Source organism: Leptonychotes weddellii, chromosome 2, assembly GCF_054177405.1.
Source record: "Leptonychotes weddellii isolate Sample4059 chromosome 2, ASM5417740v2, whole genome shotgun sequence".
In the NCBI taxonomy this organism is placed as follows: Eukaryota; Metazoa; Chordata; class Mammalia; order Carnivora; family Phocidae; genus Leptonychotes; species Leptonychotes weddellii.
Window position 1 is genome coordinate 34,556,426 of NC_138370.1, and position 6,621 is coordinate 34,563,046.

At 38.4% G+C, this 6,621-nt stretch overlaps 1 pseudogene; it reads left to right on the plus strand.

The window, feature by feature from the left end:
• Positions 1 to 210: 210 nt before the first annotated feature.
• On the plus strand, positions 211 to 1,460 carry LOC102726540 (proliferation-associated protein 2G4 pseudogene; annotated as a pseudogene).
• The last annotated feature ends 5,161 nt before the right edge of the window (positions 1,461 to 6,621 follow it).

A 6,621-nucleotide genomic window follows, 5' to 3' on the forward strand; every position in this document is an offset into this window, starting at 1 on the left:
TGATTCATTAGTTGAATATAACACCCAGTGTTCATCATATATTACTCTTAACTCCTGTTTTCCTTTTTCAAGATTGCTTTGGCTTTTCTGGGTCTTTGCATTTCCACACAAGTTTTAGGATAGTTTGTTCAAGTTCTATGAAAAATACTGTTGGCAGAGACAGAGGCGGCGGCTCAGGGGGAATGAGGCTGCAGTGGTGGTGGTGGGAAGATGTCTGGTGAGGACGAGCAGCAGGAGCAAACTATCGCCTAGTACCTGGTCGTGACCAAGTATAAGATGGGGGGTGACATCGCCAACTGGGTACTTCGGTCTTTGGTGGAAGCATCCTGCTCAGGTGTGTCGGTACTGAGCCTGTGTGAGAAAGGTGATGCCATGATTATGGAAGAGACAGGGAAAATTTTCAAGAAAGAAAAAGAATGAAGAAAGGTACTGCCTTTCCCACCAGCATTTCAGTAAATAATTGTGTATGTCTCTTCTCCTCTTTGAAGAGCCACCAGGACTATATTCTCAAGGAAGGTGACTTGGTAAAAATTGACCTTGGGGTCCATGTGGATGGCTTCATGGCTAATGTGGCTCACACTTTCGTGGTTGATGTAGCTCAGGGAACCCAAGTAACAGGGCGGAAAGCAGATGTCATTAAGGCAGCTCATCTTTGTGCTGCCCTCCTCCTGGTCAAACCTGGAAACCAGAACACACAAGTGACAGAAGCCTGGAACAAAGTTGCCCATTTGTTTAATTGCACACCAATAGAAGGTATGTTGTCACATCAATTGAAGCAGCATGTCATTGATGGAGAGAAAACCATTATCCAGAATCCCACAGACCAGCAGAAGAAGGACCATGAAAAAGCTGAATTGGAGGTACATGAAGTATATGCTGTGGATGTTCTTGTCAGCTCAGGAGAGGGCAAAGCCAAGGATGCAGGACAGAGAACCACCATTTACAAATGAGACTCTTCTAAAGAGTATGGCCTAAAAATGAAAACTTCGCATGCCTCCTTCAGTGAGGTTGAAAGGAGTTTTGATGCCATGCCATTTACTTTAAGAGCATTTGAAGCTGAGAAGAAGGCCCGGATGGGTGTGGTGGAGTGCGCCAAACATGAACTGCTGCAGCCATTTAATGTTCTCTATGAGAAGGAGAGTGAATTTGTTGCCCAGTTTAAATTTACAGTCCTGCTCATGTCCAATGGCCCCATGCGGATAACCAGTGGTCCCTTTGAACCTGACCTCTACAAGTCTGAGATGGAGGTACAGGATGCAGAGCTAAAGGCCCTCCTCCAGAGTTCTGCAAGTCTGAAAACCCAGAAAAAGAAAAAAAAGAAGGCTTCCAAGACTGCAGAGAATGCACTTTCCACCAGTGGGGAAACATTAGAAGAGAATGAAGCTGGGGACTGAGGTAGGTCCCATCTCCCCAGCTTGCTGCTCCTGCCTCATCCCCCTCCCACCACAGCCCAGGCTTTGTGAAGTGCAGTTCTTCTCCACCCAGGACGGCCAACAGAGCAGGGTCTCCCTGCCCCCACCCAACCCCTTCCAACAACAACCAGCTCCAACTGACTCTGGTCTTGGGAGGCCAGGCTTCCCAGCCACCGAAGACTACTTTAAATAGAAAAGAGAAATTGAATAATAAAATCAGGAGTCAAAAAAAAGAAAAAGAAAAATACTGTTGGCATTTTGATAGGGATTGCATTAAACATGTAGATTTTAAGACATTTTAAGAATATTCATTCTTCCACCCCTGAGTATGAAATGTTTTTCCATTTCTTTTCATCATCTTGAATTTCTTCCAATGGTGTTTTATAGCTTTCAGACTTTAAGTCTTTCACCTCCTTGGTAAGTTTATTCCTAGATAGTTTATTGGTCTTAGTACAATTGTAAATATGATTGTTTTCTTAACTTCACTTTCTGCTACTTATTATTAGTGTGTAGTAATGCAACAGATTTTTGCACATTGATTTTTCATCCTGCAACTTTACTAAATTCATTTATCAGAACACTATATAATAATAAAGAGGACAGATAAGAAAATATAATGGTTGTAAATATTAATTCACCAAACACTGGAGCACCCAAATATATTAAAAAGTTAATAATAAACATAAAGGAGGTAAGAAACTGTAATACAATAATAGTAGGAGACTTTAACACCTCACTTATTTGTATGGTCATATCATTCAAACAGAAAATCAACAAGGAAACATGGCTTTGAATGACACAGTGGACCAGATGGATTTTACAGACATATTCTGAACATTCTATCCTAAAACACCAGAATACACATTCTTTTCAAGTGCACATGGAACATTCTGCAGATTAGATCCCATCTTAGTCCACAAAAAATGTCTCAACAAATTTAAAAAAAATGAAGTATGCAACTTTCCGGCCACAACACTGTGGACTTAGAAATCAACCACACTAAAAATCTGGAAACACCACAAATACATGGAGGGTAAATAACATGCTACTAAACAATGAATGGGTCAACCCAGAAATCATAGAAGAAATAAAAATTACATGGAAACAAATGAAAATGAAAACACAACAGTCAAAATCTGTGGGATGCAGCAAAAGTGGATCCAAGAAGAAAGTTTCTAGCAATATAGGCATATCCCAAGAAGCAAGAAAGAGTTCAAATAAACAACCTTACCTTAAACCTAATGGAGTTAGAGAAAGAAGAACAAACAAAATCCAAGCCCAGTAAAATGAAGGAAATAATAAAGTTTAGAGTACAAATAAATGATATAGAAACTAAAAATACAATAGAACAGATTAACAATAATACCAGGACCTGTTTCTTTGAAAGGATCAACAAAATTGATATCTTCTGGCCAAACTCATCAAAAATTTTTTAAAAAGGGAGAGACACAAGATAAACAAAATCCCTAATGAAAGAGGTGAAATAACAACTGATGTCACAGAAGTACAAATGGTTGTAACAGAATATTATGAAAACCTAAATGCCAACAAACTGGACAACTTAGAAGAAATGGATAAATTCTTAGAAACATATAACCTATCAAAACTGAAGTAGGAAGAAATAGAAAATTTAAGCAGACCAATTACCAGCAAATAAATTGAATCAGTAATAAGAAAACTTCCAACAAACAAAATTTCAGGGCCAGATGGCTTCACAGGTGAATTCTATCAAATATTTGAAGAAGAATTAATACCTATTCTTCTCAAACTATTCCTTTTAAAAAAATTAAAAAGGAAGGAAAACTTCCAAATTCCTTCTATGAAGCTAGTATTACACTGATGCTAAAACCAGATAAGACACATGAAAAAAAGAACTATAGGCCATTATCTCTGATAAACATAGATGCAAAAATCCTCAACAAAATACTAGCAAACTGAATACAATGATACATTAAGAAAAATCGTTCACCACAATTAAGTGGGATGTATTCCCCAAATTCAAGGTTGATCAGTATTTGCAAAACAGTCGACATTTTTGCATCAATAAGAGAAAAAATAAAAACTGAATGATCCTTTCAATAAATGCAGAAAATTAACAAGACAGGAAACAACAAATGTTGGTGAGGATGCAGAGAAAGGGGAACCCTCTCTTACACTGTTGGTGTTGGTGGGAATGCAAGCTGGTACAGGCACTCTGGAAAACAGTATGGAGGTTCCCCAAGACATTAAAAATACCCTATGACCCAGCAATTGAACTATTGGGTATTTAGCCCAAAGATACAAATGTAGTGATCCAAAGGGCACCCGGACCCCAATGATCAGAGCAGCAATGTCCACAATCGCCAAACTGTAGAAGGAGCTGAGATGACCTTCAATGGATGAATGGATAAAGAAGATGTGGTTCACATATGCAATGGAATATTACTCAGCCATCATAAAGGATGAATATATACTGCTTACATTGACTTGGATGGAAATGGAGGGGATTATGCTAAGTGAAATAAGTCAAGCAGAGAAAGACAATTATCATATGATTTCACTCATATGTGGAACATAAGGAATATTGCAGAGGACAACAGGCTAGGGAGGGGAAACTGAATGGGAAGAAATCAAAGAGAGAGACAAATCATATGAGACTCTTGACTCCGGTAAACAAACTGAAGGTTGTGGAAAGGGAGGTGGGTTGGGGGATGGGGTAATTGGGTGAAGGGCACTAAAGAGGGCACATGATATGATGAGCAATGCTTGATATACTCAACTAATGAATCACTGAACATTGTATCAAAAACTAATGATGTACTATACCTTGGCTAATTGAATTTTTTAAAAAAGTATAAGACTATTACAGTTAAAAAAAGAAAAATTGTTCCAGAAGAAAAAGCTCTAGATATAATAGAAGATATCTTTTGAAGTAATTTATCCAAATCCATCAAATTTCATCATAGCCACTAAAATACTCTCAATAGCTGTACTTGTGTTTCCACCAACAAAAAAAAATACTCTCAAAATCATCAATTAAAATTATTTGTGATCTTACATTTGTCAAATTGATGGACATTACTTTGCTGCTATGATTTAAAAAATAAAATTGTCCTTCAACAGATGAATGGATAAAGAAGATGTGGTTAATATATATAGTGGAATATTACTCAGCCATCAGAAAGGATGAATACCTACCATTTATATCAACATGGATGGAACTGGAGGGGATTATGCTAGGTGAGATAAGTCAATCAGAGAAAGACAATTATTGTATGGTTTCACTCATATGTGAAATATAAGAAATAGTGCAGAGGATCATAGGAAAGGGAAGGAAAACTGAATGGGAAGAAATCAGATATGACAAACCATATGAGACTCTTGATTCTGAGAAACAGACAGTTGTAAAAGGGGAGATGGTGGGGGATAGGATAACAGGGTGATGCGCATTAAGGAGGGCATGTGTGATGTGATGAGCCCTGTTATGTGAACCGATAAATCATTGAACACTACATCAGAAACTAATGATGTAGTATATGTTGGCTAATTGAAAATAAATTAAAAAAAAATAATATTGTTAAAAGTAAAAAAAATGAAGAAGAAAAGCATTTGACAAAGTACAACATTGATTCATGATAAAAATACTCTGCAAAGTAAGTCTAGAGGGACATACCTCAAATAATAAAGGTCTTATATGAAAAAATCCATAGCCTACATCATATTCAGTGGTGAAAAACTGAGATCTTTTCTCCTAAGGTCTGGAATAAGGAAAAGATCCACTCCCATCACTTTTTTTTCTCTCGTTGCTTTTAAGGTTCTCTGTTTACCTGTAAACTTTGACATGTTAAATATTATGTACCATGGTGTGGACCTCCTTGAGTTTATCTTGTTTGGAACTCTGTGCTTCTTTTACTTGGATGTCTATTTCCTTCCCTATGATGAGCCACATCTTCTTTTTTAAAGATTTTATTTATTTATTTGAGAGAGAGAGAATGAGAGAGAGCACATGAGAGGGGGGAGGGTCAGAGGGAGAAGCAGACTCCCTGCCGAGCAGGGAGCCCAATGCGGGACTCGATCCCAGGACTCCGGGATCATGACCTGAGCCGAAGGCAGTCGCTTAACCAACTGAGCCACCCAGACACCCCATGATGAACCACATCTTCTTTATCCATTCACCTGTTGAAGGGCATCTAGGATCCTTCTGCAGTTTGGCTATTGTGGACATTGCTGCTATGAACATTGGGGTGCATGCGCCCCTTCTTTTCACTACATCTGTATCTCTAGGTAAATACCTAGTAGTGCAATTGCTGGGTAGTAGAGTAGCTCTATTTTTAACATCTTGCGGAACCTCTATGTTGTTTTCCAGAGTGGCTATACCAGCTTGCATTCCCACCAACAGTGTAAGAGTGTTCTCCTTTCTCCACATCCTTGCCAACATTTGTTTCCTGTATTGTTAATGCTAGCCATTCTTACTGGTGTAAGGTGGTATCACATTGTGGTTTTGATTTGGATTTCCCTGATGACAAGTGATATGGAGCATTTTTTCATGTGCCTGTTGGCCGTCTGTATGTCTTCTTTGGAGAAGTGTCTGTTCGTGTCTTCTGCCCATTTGTTGACTGGATTATTTGTTTTTTTGGGTGTTGAGTTTGATAAGTTCTTTATATCTATAAAGATATCAGCTTTTATCTGATATGTCTTTTGCAAACATTTTCTTCCATTCCATAGGTTACCTTTTAGCTTTGTTGACTGTTTCCTTTGCTGTGCAGAAGCTTTTTATCTTAATGAAGTCCCAATAGTTCATTTTTGCATTTGTCTCCCTTGCCTTTAGAGACCTGTCTTTCAAGAAGCTGCTGCAGCCAAGGTCAAAGGGGTTGCTGCTTGTGTTCTCCTCTAGGATTTTGATGGCTTCCTGTCTCACATTTAGGTCTTTCATCCATTTTGAGTGTATTTTTGTGTGTGGTGTAAGGAAATAGTCCAGTTTCATTCTTCTGCATGTGGCTGTCCAATTTTCCCAGCACCATTTATTTAAGAGACTCTTTTTTCCATTGGATATTTTTTCCTGATTTGTCAAAGATTAGTTGACCACAGAGTTGAGGGCCCATTTCTGGAGACTCTGTTCTGTTCAATTGATCTATGTGCCTGTTTTTGTGCCAGTAGCATACTGTCTTGATGATCACAGCTTTGTAATACAGCTTGAAGTCAGGCACTGTGATGCCCCCAGCTTTGGTTT